The 16,362-nt window shown below is 45.7% G+C and overlaps 1 protein-coding gene and 1 pseudogene across 1 annotated transcript in view; one reads left to right on the forward strand and one right to left on the reverse strand.

The window, feature by feature from the left end:
- Window positions 1–16,362, forward strand: part of LOC148435665 (uncharacterized) — a 131,242-nt gene that overhangs the window by 99,140 nt on the left and 15,740 nt on the right. The window lies entirely within an intron of this gene.
- Window positions 1–16,362, reverse strand: part of LOC148435666 (uncharacterized) — a 79,252-nt pseudogene that overhangs the window by 60,925 nt on the left and 1,965 nt on the right.

A 16,362-nucleotide genomic window follows, 5' to 3' on the forward strand; every position in this document is an offset into this window, starting at 1 on the left:
CAACATCCAAATAACCCCCTGACAGCATAGATAGCAAAATCTGTCACTGCCCCTGGGATAGATCATATTAAAGTATTATACATTTGTATTACATCTTCAGCAAACCCTATATTCATTCTTTATTAGGATTTCCCTAGCGTGTACATTCCTCTTTTTATATAAATAGCACACATCCCAATTATCAGAAGATGGATAATTTCAAATGTTAAAATACTGTGTTCCTGGAGTGCTGCTACAACCCTGTTTTGTGTCAGCTCATATAATGCTTTTCTCTTGTGTGAAATCTCATGTCTACCAAGGTGTGACTTAGAGCATGGAAATGGTTTCTCACCTATGTGATCTCTGATGTGTAACAAGAGCTGATTTCTGGATAAAACATTTCCCACACTCAGAGCATGGAAATGGCCTCTCACCTGTGTGACGTCTCTCATGTGTAACAAGAGCTGATTTCTGTGCAAAACATTTCCCGCACTCAGAACATGGAAATGGTTTCTCACCTGTGTGACTTCTTTGATGTGTAACAAGATTTGATTTCTGTGCAAAACATTTCCCACACTCAGAGCATGGAAATGGTTTCTCGCCTGTGTGACCTCTGTGATGTGTAACAAGATTTGATTTATCTTTAAAACATTTTCCACACACAGAGCATGGGAATGGTTTCTCACCTGTGTGACTTCTCTCATGTGTAATTAGATTTGATTTATTTTTAAAACATTTCCCACACTCAGAGCATGGAAATGGTTTTTCACCTGTGTGACTTCTCTGATGTAGAACTAGACGTGATTTCAGTGTAAACCATTTCCCACACACAGAGCATGAAAATGGTTGCTCACCTGTGTGACTTCTCTGATGTGTAACAAGATATGATTTATGTTTAAAGCATTTCCCACAGTTAGAACACGGAAATAATTTATCAGGTGTATGAGCTGCACTATTTGTAACAAAAGCTGAGGTATCAGGAGCCCAGTCCGCATAATTATAAAAATCAGATGATATAGCTGCACTGTGAGGTACTGGATGTATATTAAGTGTAATGGGATTATCTCCTGGAGAATCCTGTGTGATGTTATCTTCTGTTTTAATATCTGTAGACAAGATGAGATGTCCCTCCAAGTCATTCCTGCTTGTGCGTCCATCTGCTGGAAATACAATAACTGTATTATTATTACTCACAGCGCTTTATATAGCACAGACATACTGAGCAGCACTTTAGAGAGAATATTTAGTCATTCACATGAGGCCATGCCCTAGTGGAGCTTACAAACTACAAACCATACCATATGTACACATATACACACACACTAGTGTTAATTTGTATCAGAAGCCAATCAATCTACCACTATGATTTTGAAGAGTTGTAGGAAAAACATACAAACTCAAAACATTCCATATTGGTCTGGAATTAATAGATCCAGCCTCAGGCAGATGGCACATCACCAATGTATATCTCCCCCTAAATGCAGACTTTGCTGGGTATCGTTCCCTAGCCATCATCACAGAGCAGGAAGCCTCATTAGCCAGTGATGTTGGTGAACCACAAAACCATCTAGACCTCCCTGACACATACACATGGGAAACTTGTGGGCTAATTACCAACAAATGCGTCCACACTACACAAAGTTCTCCAGGTGATATATATGTAACAAAAGCAGCCTCTATATGGTCCTCTGGTCACCCTCAGGGAGAGTAGCCCCACCAGAGTCATGTTACCAACAGTGTAATGAGTCACTGTATAGAACCGCTGAGAGGGAAGGAGAGCAATAAAACAGAGCAAACACAGAATGATGGCGGCACAGAGGGAGGGGGAGGCAGCAGGACAGGGTAGGGGAATGGTGCAGGGCACAGAGCGAGGGAGGCAGCAGTACAGGGTAGGGGAATGGTACAGGGCACAGAGCGAGGGAGGCAGCAGTACAGGGTAGGGGAATGGTACAGGGCACAGAGCGGGGAAGGCAGCATGACAGGGTAGGGGAATGGTACAGGGCACAGAGCGGGGAAGGCAGCAGGACAGGGTAGGGGAATGGTACAGGGCACAGAGCGGGGAAGGCAGTACAGGGTAGGGGAATGGTACAGGGCACAGAGCGGGGAAGGCAGCAGGACAGGGTAGGGGAATGGTGCAGAGCACAGAGCGGGGAGGCAGCAGGACAGGGTAGGGGAATGGTGCAGGGGACAGAGCGGGGGAGGCAGCAGGACAGGGTAGGGGAATGGTGCAGGGCAGAGTGGGGGGCAGCAGGACAGGGTAGGGGAATGGTGCAGGGCACAGAGGGCAACAGCAGGACAGGGTAGGGGAATGGTGCAGGGCACAGAAGGCAACAGCAGGAGGAGGAAGTAGGGAGAAGGACAGAGCAGGATACAGAGACAGGTCAGCAGAAAAAACGCAAAAGTACAGATCATCCAAGCACAGAAACTGGAGGAAGCCATTGTGATATGACGGGAGTATCGTTATAGCTCTGTGTGTGTGAGAAGGTCAAGTTCATGTGACGTTTGCATTGTCTAATATAGAGCATATTTGGGCTGGTAGCACACAGTGACATGATGTGAGGGGGAAAGCAAGAGTATAATAGGATCTGATGGCACCTGATGTATGAGATACACCAGAGAGTGTGGGGAGGAGACTGGTCAGATCTCTGGGCTGGTAAAACACAGTCATATGATGTGAGGGGGAGAGCAGGAGTATAATAGGTGCTGATGTCTCCTGATGTATGAGATACACCAGAGAGTGTGGGGAGGAGACTGATCAGATCTCTGGGCTGGTAACACACAGTGACATGTGAGGGGGAGAGCAGGAGTATAATAGGGCCTGATGGCTCCTGATGTATGAGATACACCAGAGAGTGTGAGGAGGAGACTGGTCAGATCTCTGGGCTGGTAACACACAGTGACATGATGTGAGGGGAAGAGCAGGAGTGTAACAGGGGCTGATGGCTCCTGATGTATGAGATACACCAGAGAGTGATGGGAAGGAGACTGGTCAGATCTCTGAGCTGGTAACACACAGTGACATGATGTGAGGGGGAGAGCAGGAGTATAATAGGGGCTGATGGCTCCTGATGTATGAGATACACCAGAGAGTGTGGGGAGGAGACTGGTCTGATCTCTGGGCTGGTAACACACAGTGACATGATGTGAGGGGGAGAGCAGGAGTATAATACGGGCGGATGGCTCCTGATGTATGAGATACACCAGAGTGTGTGGGGAGCAGACTGGTCAGATTTCTGGGCTGGCAACACACAGTGACATGATGTGAGGGGTACAGCAGCAGTATAATAGGGACTGATGACTCCTGATGTATGAGATACACCAGAGACTGTGGGGAGGAGACTGATCAGATCTCTGGGCTGGTAACACACAGTGACATGTGAGGGGGAGAGCAGGAGTATAATAGGGGCTGATGGAACCTGATGTATGAGATACACCAGAGAGTGTGGGGAGGAGGCTGGTCAGATCTCTGGGCTGGTAACACACAGTGATATGATGTGAGGGGGAGAGCAGGAGTAGAATAGGGTCTGATGGCTCCTGATGTAAGAGATACACCAGAGAGAGTGTGGGGAGGAGACTGATCAGATCTCTGGGCTGATAACACACAGTGACATGTGAGGGGGAGAGCAGGAGTATAATAGGGGCTGATGGCACCTGATGTATGAGATACACCAGAGAGTGTGAGGAGGAGACTGGTCAGATCTCTGGGCTGGTAACACACAGTGACATGATGTGAGGGGGAGAGCAGGAGTGTAACAGGGGCTGATGGCTCCTGATGTATGAGATACACCAGAGAGTGATGGGAAGGAGACTGGTCAGATCTCTGAGCTGGTAACACACAGTGACATGATGTGAGGGGAGAGCAGGAGTATAATAGGGGCTGATGGCTCCTGATGTATGAAATACACCAGAGAGTGTGGGGAGGAGACTGGTCAGATCTCTGGGCTGGTAACACACAGTGACATGATGTAAGGGGGAGAGCAGGAGTATAATAGGGACTGATGGCTCCTGATGTATGAGATACACCAGAGAGTGTGGGGAGGATACAGGTCAGATCTCTGGGCTGGTAACACACAGTGACATGATGTGAGGAGGAGAGCAGGAGTATAATAGGGGCTGATGGCTCCTTGTGTATGAGATACACCAGAGTGTGTGGGGAGCAGACTGGTCAGATTTCTGGGCTGGCAACACACAGTGACATGATGTGAGGGGTACAGCAGCAGTATAATAGGGACTGATGACTCCTGATGTATGAGATACACCAGAGACTGTGGGGAGGAGACTGATCAGATCTCTGGGCTGGTAACACACAGTGACATGTGAGGGGGAGAGCAGGAGTATAATAGGGGCTGATGGAACCTGATGTATGAGATACACCAGAGAGTGTGGGGAGGAGGCTGGTCAGATCTCTGGGCTGGTAACACACAGTGATATGATGTGAGGGGGAGAGCAGGAGTAGAATAGGGTCTGATGGCTCCTGATGTAAGAGATACACCAGAGATTGTGGGGAGGAGATTGGTCAGATCTCTGGGCTGGTAACACACAGTGACATGTGAGGGGGAGAGCAGGAGTATAATAGGGGCTGATGGAACCTGATGTATGAGATACACCAGAGAGTGTGGGGAGGAGGCTGGTCAGATCTCTGGGCTGGTAACACACAGTGATATGATGTGAGGGGGAGAGCAGGAGTATAAAAGGGGCTGTTGGCTCCTGATGTATGAGATACACCAGAGAGTGTGGGGAGGAGACTGATCAGATCTCTGGGCTGGTAACACACAGTGACATGTGAGGGGGAGAGCAGGTGTATAATAGAGGCTGATGTCTCCTGATGTACGAGATACACCAGAGAGTGTGGGGAGGAGACTGGACAGATCTCTGGGCTGGTAACACACAGTGATATGATGTGAGGGGGAGAGCAGGAGTATAATAGGTGCTGATGTCTCCTGATGTATGAGATACACCAGAGAGAGTGTGGGGAGGAGACTGATCAGATCTCTGGGCTGATAACACACAGTGACATGTGAGGGGGAGAGCAGGAGTATAATAGGGGCTGATGGCACCTGATGTATGAGATACACCAGAGAGTGTGAGGAGGAGACTGGTCAGATCTCTGGGCTGGTAACACACAGTGACATGATGTGAGGGGGAGAGCAGGAGTGTAACAGGGGCTGATGGCTCCTGATGTATGAGATACACCAGAGAGTGTGGGGAGGATACAGGTCAGATCTCTGGGCTGGTAACACACAGTGACATGATGTGAGGAGGAGAGCAGGAGTATAATAGGGGCTGATGGCTCCTTGTGTATGAGATACACCAGAGTGTGTGTGTAGGAGACTGGTCAGATCTCTGGGTTGGTAACACACAGAGACATGATGTGAGGGGGAGAGAGTAGGAGTATAATAGGGCTGATGGCTCCTGATGTATGAGATACACAAGAGAGTGTGGGGAGGAGACTGGTCACATCTCTGGGCTGGTAACACACAGTGACATGATGTGAGGGGAGAGCAGAAGTATAATAGGGACTGATGGCTCCTGACTACACACTGGGCAGGTACGTTCCTCTCATTAGTTTGTACTGACAGAGGAGAATGTAGCAGTGACTGAGAAAGGAGAATACAATATGTGACTATTTTCTGTAATGTGTTTATTACTCACTTGTGCTGATATTTGTAGGTATTTCCTCCTCCGTAAACTGCTGATCACCCATAATATACTTTTCTTCTTCTCCCTCTATATCTTCTGAAATAATATCAGTCATATACATCTCTTCTTCTCCCTCTACATACTCTGCCTTCATATCAGTCACATACGTCTCTTCTTCTCCCTCTATATCTTCTGCCTTTATATCAGTCACATATGTCTCTTCTTCTCCCTCTATATCTTCTACGTTCATATCAGTCACATACGTCTCTTCTTCTCCCTCTATATTTTGTGCCTTCATATCAGTCACATATGTCTTTTCTTCTCCATCGATATCTTCTGCCTTATTATCAGCCACATATGTCTCTTCTTCTCCATCTATATAATTTATCTTAATATTAATCAGATCTTCACCCTAAATCAGATAAAAAATTGCATAAAGTCTGATGTCATTATTTGAGATTATACAGTATATCGGCGAATAAAACACACACAGCTGCTCTACAGATCATATAGTGACAGTCACTATAGTATATTGGTGATATCCCAAATCTCAGCTACCTGATGCTCCGGTGGAATCCTGTGATTCTTCTCTGTACAATCCTGGAAATAAATTGGACAGGGACATCTCTCTGGGGTATTTCTGTTACTGGGTCCATCTGTAGGAGACACACAGTGACTGAGTACATTGTATATATGTGATTATCAGATGATGTATGTATATATAGGGGCCACCATACCTGCTCTCCCCAGTAAAATAAATGACCTTATCCTCTTACCCAGTGATGTGAGGGGCTGGTGCTTATCCATCATCATGTCCTTGTACAGACCATTGTGTTGCTCTACATACTCCTTCTCCTGCATGGAAACATAGACAGTGAAATCCTGACACCTTATAGGAACCTGACACACATGATACAGTCATCATCCAACCACATGTCTTGGGTGTTACTGTATAATGTCCCATTCCCAGCAGTCACCTCTCCAGTCAGCAGCTGAATGTTCTTGTTGGTGAGTTCCAGGATCTTTTGGTTATTTTGTCTCTCATGTATCAGTGAGTGAGGTGGAGGCACCATGATGGGGCTCTGGGTCCTGCTGAGTCCTCCTGACACACGGGGACGGCTGCTGGATGTCTCACACTCACTGGATGTCTTCTTCACTACTGTGTAATCCTGTGTATCGGGGGAGACATCAATGAGATGGTCAATTAAGCTTCACTTAAATGTGGGGTGTATTCAGGTGATAACTTTGCATAATATGCAAGGACTATTTCACAATAAAAAGTCATTTAACAATCTCCTATATATACGAAAATGTAGAATATATAGTATCTCCTGCAGCTTTGAGCAATGTGCTAAATCCCAACTCCAGGGAGGACTGTGGGACTGATACTAATATCTGAAGAGTGGCTAACTGCTGCTAGGGTATTACTATAGATATATGTGATGCCACTGTGAAACTCCCAGATCTCCTCACCTCCCCAGTCATGTCCCTGTATTATTACTATAGATATATGTGATGTCACTGTGAAACTCCCAGATCCTCTCACCTACCAAGTCATGTCCCTGTATTATTACAATAGATATAGGTGATGTCACTGTGATACCCCAGACCCTCTCACCTCCCCAGTCAGCAGGTAGATAATCTCCAGGGTGAGCTGTAAGATCCTCTCAGTATGGTGACTCCCATCCTTGTCCATCCTCAGTTAATCAGTGAGAATACAGAACGTGTGATGTGTAAAAAAGACTCTGGTTCTTTAGAGCAGGACTTTCTAGAAATAAATAGAATAAATATAACAGACATCACAGAGAAGACATGTAACACATTCAGACATGTAATGCTGAGTGACCGGTAAGTCTCCCCTTTCCCCCCAACCATAGAACTCTGGTGCGTGTCTGGCAGAGGTTCCTGTCTTAGGGGCTTTCGCACAGCACTGCACTGCATAAGGTTACACCAATGCTCCTGGCTGGGGTTCTTATTCCTCCAAGACATATATCAAATGCTCTTTGCGCCACTAGAAATAAGTTACATTGGTGTTAGAACACTGGCCTTTATTTTGTATCTGACATTGTCTCCTCACATACAGGAGTTAATATTACTCCACTTTTTATCATCTGCCTCACAGACTATTTATTCCTGCCCCTCACCATGCCCCCTGCTGGTCATTGATTGTTTTCCCTGGAATGTATTCCACGGCCTGAACCTGATCTTCTGTCTGCTGGACTTCTGCAAACTGCAGCTCCACTGCTGTCTGTGAGTCTGTCTCATCTACTCTGCAGCTTTATGCCTTTGCTTGTATCCAGTCTTTATATCTCCAGCCCATAATGTGTGCAGCTAAAGCCAGCTGGGCCTCTGCAAGCTGTCCCTCCTATTGCTGCATGTGAATCTGCCTAATTGATTAGAGTGCACCATTGTTTTTGTAATTTGCCTGGATTGTTTTTGTTTCAATAAACAATTTATATTTCACTATGCTCCTGACTCCACAGCTGTCATTATACGTATCCAGTTACATAACAATTGTCACACCGGAGGGTTGGATTGGGTTGGAACAGGTGTGGGAGGTTAAAGAAGAGATTTAAGAGATGTGGATGAACTTATGTGGCTTGAGCCACGACTTCCTCATGTATAGATCTGAGGAGGTAGAGATACGGCAGTGGATGATGGGCCCGAAGGCGAGAACATGAATAGAATGTCTTTATTGAACAGGATGTTGGATTGGAACTGGACATAAAATGCTGAAGGAATGGGCAGACTCAGATTAGGACCAATTATGCTGATTGAGAGCTGGATTGTTTTGAGACTGTTGATGAATTGAAGAACTTGATCGATTTGAATCCGATGTTGATGAATTGATGAACTTGATTGGTTTGGGACCGATGTTGAAGAATCGAAGAACTTAATTGATATGAGTCCGATGTTGATTTGAAGAAGGGTCATTTCAGTTTAACCTGGTATGTCCACCACCCATCTCAGAATTTTTTAAAAAAAATTTTAGTTAACAGATAATGTTAAAAAAAAACCTATTTCTGCCAAATATCTCAACAGTCTGACTTTTAGTTTCCGAAATATAGATTTTTCAATTTATTAAACTATTTACTAATAGCTACTTATTCATTCACTTTATTTGAAGTATTACGGGTGATTATTAAGGAAATCACCATGAAATTTGGACCCCTAAGGTAACTTTTTCACTGAATCCAAAAATCCAAACAAAATTACTTTATCTGCCTTACGTTTTGAGTTACAGGAAAAATTTAAGATTTTGGAACAGAATTAAAAACACAAAGTTAAATCAACATTAGATATCCCAATTTTATTTAGGTACTTAACAAAGGTATACATTACTACCACAGAAAATCAGCATGGTACTCTGTTTCATAGTGGAGAAAAAAAAAGTATGAAGTTGACATTCGATTACTGTTGTACCACATCCATAATTTACACAAGAAACCATGAAATGTAAAAACCTAAACATAACTGAAGTTGAGTCAACAGTAACATTATTTCCCTTTGTTTGGAACCTGTTGTAACGGTCACGTGTCAGCAGAGTGTATATTGTCTGCAAAAATACAAAAGAAAAATCCGCACAGACTCTTATGTATAAATTATCCTTCCCCAGTATTTAATTCATGTAAAATACACCATAATAATAGAGAGGAACTGCACCCAGGAATAATAACATAGACACAATTGAGAAAAAACAAAACCAAGTATTCCTATGGTGGGGCACTCACGGATTATTAAAGTTAAGGGATATATCATAAGTGACCCATGTTCTTTATTAAAACATAACTTTTAATGTATCCTTAAAATAAGGTCAGCAAAATATTTAAACTCATAAATTTTAAACCAGTACGTGTCATTTTTTTATTAATTCAGAATATTTGTGTTTTGGTTATTTTAATAAAATATGTGTTCGTGATTTAAAACTTTGTGTCTCCAGATTTCTTGATTCATATACTTCCAGAAATCCGCACTGCACACTAAGGGCCTGATTCAGAGCCGCTCGCTATTTGCGGTCGTTCGTTTTATAAAAAGGGGTGGCTATTCAAATGAACCGTTCGCACTTTGCGGTCTGTTCACGCCTCTAAGTCTGAAGGAGCTAGCAAAACTTGCGGTTGTAATTTTGAAAAATACGCCCCCTTGCACCATACGTCATGTCCGCTATTTATTCGATTAATCGAGTACATCGTACAGCGTATGAACTGCTCGCTGTTCTTGTGGTTGGTTTTTTCAACCGCTATTTTGCGAGCAGTTCTGAGTTAAAAAAAACAAAGTGACGTGGTCAATGACGCTGCTGGATTAATTATGCACACCCTTAAAACGCCCGTTTTGACCTTTAAGCACGCCTGCGTTCTAATTCCACTCCCCGTTTTCAAACACCTTCCCCTGTTACCACCCACATACGCCTCCTCCTGTCACTCAAAATAGCAGGCAATCGCTATATAGCGCACTAACGATTTTCGGCCGCACTGACTGGTTCGCACATGCATATTACAATCCGTACGCATGCGCAGTTGTGCGAACATCGCTCATAACGAACGAGCGGCCGCTTACGAGCGTCTCTGAATGAAGCCCTAACTCTGGAGACAGTCCAATTTAATTTATGGTGTCCTCTAATTCACACCGGACTGTCTAATATTATGTTGAATATTGATCTATAGAAGACTATCTGTATCAATACATTCTGTGTTAAATTCGCTATTTAAATTAAACTCGTTATTCTGAGGATTCACGGCTCCGCATAAATTAACTACAATAAAATATTAACTGTCTGCTCAATAGATCTCACACTAGCAGTACTTAATAATGTATGGTGTTATAATCTGAATAGTCAACACTTTAAATTCCAAAATTGGAGTAATTCTCCTATATTGTAATGTTATTTATTAGTATATGACTGCTAGATTGCTCCTATTTCAAGAGCCCAATAATCCAGTAATTAAATATTGCATGGGCTGATTATGTTATATTTAGGGAGATTCATTTTAGACAGATATGATATAGTATAAAATATACCCTAGACCTCAGATCTAATTAGTTTGGTCATAGGGGGTCATTCAGACCTGCTCGTGAGCGTCAGGACGCTCGCAAGCGGGTCGATGTTCCCCACTGTGCATGCGCACGATGGAGGGAGCTCCGTCGTGCGCATGCGCGAGACCCGGGGAGCGACGGGCTTTCCATCGCTCTGGGTCTCGCACCAAAGGGGGCGTGCTGTCGATGTTGATTGACAGCACGCCCCCTTTGGTGGGCGTGCCTGCCAGACGGAGGCGTTCCCATGGGAACGCCTACCGTCTGAAGCCGGCCCCACTGACATCACTAGTGATGTCAGTGGGAGTGATTTTGGCTCTGATAGAGCCAAAATCACTCCAGGGCTTGTGGCAGCTAGACCCTACCGCAGGGTCTCCGTCGCAAGTCCGATGGTCGCGATGGTCAAGACCATCGCGACCATCTTTTTGGCCGCTCGCATATGCTGTGGGTAGTCACCCACAGCTATACGAGCGGCCTGGAGGCCGCTCCATTTTCATGGAGGAGGGCCCTGATTCAGAGCGAGCGCTCTGGTCAGAGAGTTCAGCTCTGAATCAGGCCCATAGTCCTCAGATCAAAATGTTCATGCTGTTATTATCATCAAAAACCATAACTGAGATGATACAATGTTATGTTCTCAGAGTATCACGTGTCAGATTTGTAAAAATTAATCTGTTTTATTATTCATTTATTCAAAAGTACAGTAAGTGTGCATTGTAAACACACCGTGACTGTGTGTGCTGAAGACAGATGCCAACATCGCGTGTCCCTTACAGTCCTGACGCGCATTTCTCTGTCAGCTTAATTGTAGGACAAAACTCTTATCATCTCTTGAAGGGTCAGTTATACTGGTCACCGGGGATTCAGCTTCTTCTGTTACTGCAGGGTCAGTTATACTGGTCACCGGGGATTCAGCTTCTTCTGTTACTGCAGGGTCAGTTATACTGGTCACCGGGGATTCAGCTTCTTCTGTTACTGCAGGGTCAGTTATACTGGTCACCGGGGATTCAGCTTCTTCTGTTACTGCAGGGTCAGTTATACTGGTCACCGGGGATTCAGCTTCTTCTGTTACTGCAGGGTCTGTTATACTGGTCACCGGGGATTCAGCTTCTTCTGTTACTGCAGGGTCAGTTATACTGGTCACCGGGGATTCAGCTTCTTCTGTTACTGCAGGGTCAGTTATACTGGTCACCGGGGATTCAGCTTCTTCTGTTACTGCAGGGTCAGTTATACTGGTCACCGGGGATTCAGCTTCTTCTGTTACTGCAGGGTCAGTTATACTGGTCACCGGGGATTCAGCTTCTTCTGTTACTGCAGGGTCAGTTATACTGGTCACCGAGGATTCAGCTTCTTCTGTTACTGCAGGGTCAGTTATACTGGTCACCGGGGATTCAGCTTCTTCTGTTACTGCAGGGTCTGTTATACTGGTCACCGGGGATTCAGCTTCTTCTGTTACTGCAGGGTCAGTTATACTGGTCATCGGGGATTCAGCTTCTTCTGTTACTGCAGGGTCAGTTATACTGGTCATCGGGGATTCAGCTTCTTCTGTTACTGCAGGGTCAGTTATACTGGTCACCGGGGATTCAGCTTCTTCTGTTACTGCAGGGTCAGTTATACTGGTCACCGGGGATTCAGCTTCTTCTGTTACTGCAGGGTCAGTTATACTGGTCACCGGGGATTCAACTCTTCTGTTACTGCAGGGTCAGTTATACTGGTCACCGGGGATTCAGCTTCGTCTGTTACTGCAGGGTCAGTTACACTGGTCACCGGGGATTCAGCTTCTTCTGTTACTGCAGGGTCAGTTATACTGGTCACCGGGGATTCAGCTTCTTCTGTTACTGCAGGGTCAGTTATACTGGTCACCGGGGATTCAGCTTCTTCTGTTACTGCAGGGTCAGTTATACTGGTCACCGGGGATTCAGCTTCTTCTGTTACTGCAGGGTCAGTTATACTGGTCACCGGGGATTCAACTCTTCTGTTACTGCAGGGTCAGTTATACTGGTCACCGGGGATTCAGCTTCTTCTGTTACTGCAGGGTCAGTTATACTGGTCACCGGGGATTCAACTCTTCTGTTACTGCAGGGTCAGTTATACTGGTCACCGGGGATTCAGCTTCGTCTGTTACTGCAGGGTCAGTTACACTGGTCACCGGGGATTCAGCTTCTTCTGTTACTGCAGGGTCAGTTATACTGGTCACCGGGGATTCAGCTTCTTCTGTTACTGCAGGATCAGTTATACTGGTCACCGGGGATTCAGCTTCTTCTGTTACTGCAGGGTCGGTTATACTGGTCACCGGGGATTCAGCTTCTTCTGTTACTGCAGCTTCAGTTACACTGGTCACCGGGGATTTAGCTTCTTCTGTTACTGCAGGGTCAGTTATACTGGTCACCGGGGATTCAGCTTCGTCTGTTACTGCAGGGTCAGTTACACTGGTCACCGGGGATTCAGCTTCTTCTGTTACTGCAGGGTCAGTTATACTGGTCACCGGGGATTCAGCTTCTTCTGTTACTGCAGGATCAGTTATACTGGTCACCGGGGATTCAGCTTCTTCTGTTACTGCAGGGTCGGTTATACTGGTCACCGGGGATTCAGCTTCTTCTGTTACTGCAGGGTCAGTTACACTGGTCACCGGGGATTTAGCTTCTTCTGTTACTGCAGGGTCAGTTACACCTTTCACTGGGGATTCAGCTTCTTCTGTTACTGCAGGGTCAGTTATACTGGTCACCGGGGATTCAGCTTCTTCTGTTACTGCAGGGTCGGTTATACTGGTCACCGGGGATTCAGCTTCTTCTGTTACTGCAGCTTCAGTTACACTGGTCACCGGGGATTTAGCTTCTTCTGTTACTGCAGGGTCAGTTATACTGGTCACCGGGGATTCAGCTTCGTCTGTTACTGCAGGGTCAGTTACACTGGTCACCGGGGATTCAGCTTCTTCTGTTACTGCAGGGTTAGTTATACTGGTCACCGGGGATTCAGCTTCTTCTGTTACTGCAGGATCAGTTATACTGGTCACCGGGGATTCAGCTTCTTCTGTTACTGCAGGGTCGGTTATACTGGTCACCGGGGATTCAGCTTCTTCTGTTACTGCAGGGTCAGTTACACTGGTCACCGGGGATTTAGCTTCTTCTGTTACTGCAGGGTCAGTTACACCTTTCACTGGGGATTCAGCTTCTTCTGTTACTGCAGGGTCACTTATACTGGTCACCGGGGATTTAGCTTCTTCTGTTACTGCAGGGTCAGTTATACTGGTCACCGGGGATTCAGCTTCTTCTGTTACTGCAGGGTCAGTTATACTGGTCACCGGGGATTCAGCTTCTTCTGTTACTGCAGGATCAGTTATACTGGTCACCGGGGATTCAGCTTCTTCTGTTGGCAAATCTATGTCTGTCTGTTCTGTACAGTGGACCTGATTCAGAGCCGGACGCTATTTACGGACGCTCGTTCAGAAAAAGGGTCTGGCTATTTAAATTAAGCGCTCGCTCTTTGCGGTCTGTTGATGCCTCTATGTCTGAACGAGCGAACGAAACATGCGCTCACTATTTTGGAAAAAACGCCCCCTGGCCGCTCACATCCTACGTCATCTCAGCTATTTATTTGATTAATCGAGTACATTGAAAGGCGTCTGAACTGCTCGCAGTGCTTGGATTTTCCTACCGCAATCATGCGAACAGTTCAGGCTAAAAGACAACCAAGTGACGTGGTCAATGACGCTGCTTTGTTAATTATGCACACCCTTAAAACGCCCGTTTTGACCGTTTCAAGCACCTTCCCCTGTTACCACCCACAAACGCCTCATTCTGTCACTCAAATTAGCAGGCATTCGCTATTTTGCGAGCACACGATTTTTGACCGCACTCACTGGTTCGCGCATGCGTACTAAAACCCATACGCATGCGCAGATGTGCGAACATCGCTCGGAGTGAACGAGTGGCCGCTTACGAGCGGCTCTGAATCAGGCCCAGTGTGACAGCTGAATTCAGCTTTTTGGGCAAAGTTTCTGTCCCGGATTAATAACAGCATGACGTAGACATATTAACTCTTATCATATTATATAATATCAAATATTAACTCTAGCACCAAACCAATCAACAGATGTGTTATCCTGGCCTTCAAGGTATGATAAGTGTTTTATTCCTTTTATTCATGACCTCTGTGTAACAGAAGTGCCTCCTATCCAAAGAAGTACTGGAAGACAATATACACTGTCTGCTGACATGTGACCAAAACAACAGCTTCCAAACAAGGGGAATATAATGTTATTGTTGACCAAACTTCAGTTATGTTTAAGTTTTTACATTTCAAGGTTTCTTGTGTAAATTATGGATGCGGTACAACAGTAATCCAATGTCAACTTCATCCTTTTTTATTCTCCACTATGAAACAGAGGCCCTGATTCAGAGCCGGACGCTCTAACAGAGCGCTCGCTCTGAATCAGGGCCGTCCTTCTCTTTTTTAGAGCGGCCTCCTGGTCGCTCGCATAGCTGTGGGTGACCACCCACAGCTATAGCGAGCGGCCAGGAAGGTGGTCGCTATGGTCAAGACCATCGTGACCATCGGGCTTGCGACGAGACCCTTGTGGTGGGGTCTCGTTGCCGCAAGCCCAAGAGTGCTTTCGGCTCTAACAGAGCCGGCTCCATCGTGCACATGCGCACTGGGCCAACATCGACCCGCTTGCGAGCGCTTAGCGCTCGCGAGCGGGTCTGAATCAGGCCCAGAGGCTCTGATTCAGAGCCGGACGCTCTTTCAGAGCGCTCGCTCTGAATCAGGGCGGCCTCTTCTGTTTTTTTGGTCAGCCTCCTGGCCGTTCGCTAAGCTGTGTGTGACCACCCACAGCTTTAGCGGACGGCCAGCTGATGGTCGCGACCATCGGGCTTGCGACGAGACCCTTGTGGTAGGGTCTTGTTCGTCGCAAGCCCCAGTGAGCTTCCGGCTCTAATAGAGCCGGAAGCTCACTACTGACATCACTCGTGATGTAAGTAGGGCCGCCCCCAAATGCCAGGCGTTCCTACGGGAATGCCTCCGTTTGGCCAGCCACCCCCCGGACCCGCCTTTCAAATGGGGCAAGCTGTCGGTCAACATCAACAGCCGCCCCTTTTGGATGCAAGTGCCGGAGGGAGTGAGTTCTCGCTCGATCCGGGGCTCGCGTACACACTGCCCGGCCATCGACCCACTTGCGAGCGCTAAGCGCTCGCGAGCGCATCTGAATCAGGCCCAGAGTGCCATGCTGATATTTTGTGGTAGTAATGTATATCTTTGTTAAGCACCTAAAAAAATGGGTATATCTAATGTTGATTTAACCTTGCATTTTTAATTCAGTTCCAAAATCTTGAATTTTTGCTGCAATTCGAAAAGTAAAGCAGATAAAGTAATTTGGTTTTGATTTTTGGATTTTGGAGGACAAGTTACCTTAAGCGTCCAAATTTCATGGTGATTCCATAATAAACCGCCATGCTACTTCAAATAAACTAAACAAATAAGTTGTGATTAGTAATACAGGTTGAGTCTCCCATATCCAAATATTCCGAAATACGGAATATTTTTGGCATGACTGAGATAGTGAAAACTTTGATTTTTGATGGTTTAATGTACACAAACTTTGTTTAAGGCACAAAATTATTAAAAATAAAGTATAAAATGACCTATAGGCTGTGTGTATAAGGTGTATACGACACATACATGAATTTCATATATGTACACAAACTTTGTTTGAGTCACAAA

This window comes from Taudactylus pleione, unplaced genomic scaffold, assembly GCF_031769625.1.
Source record: "Taudactylus pleione unplaced genomic scaffold, aTauple2 ptg002133l, whole genome shotgun sequence".
Taxonomy (NCBI): Eukaryota; Metazoa; Chordata; class Amphibia; order Anura; family Myobatrachidae; genus Taudactylus; species Taudactylus pleione.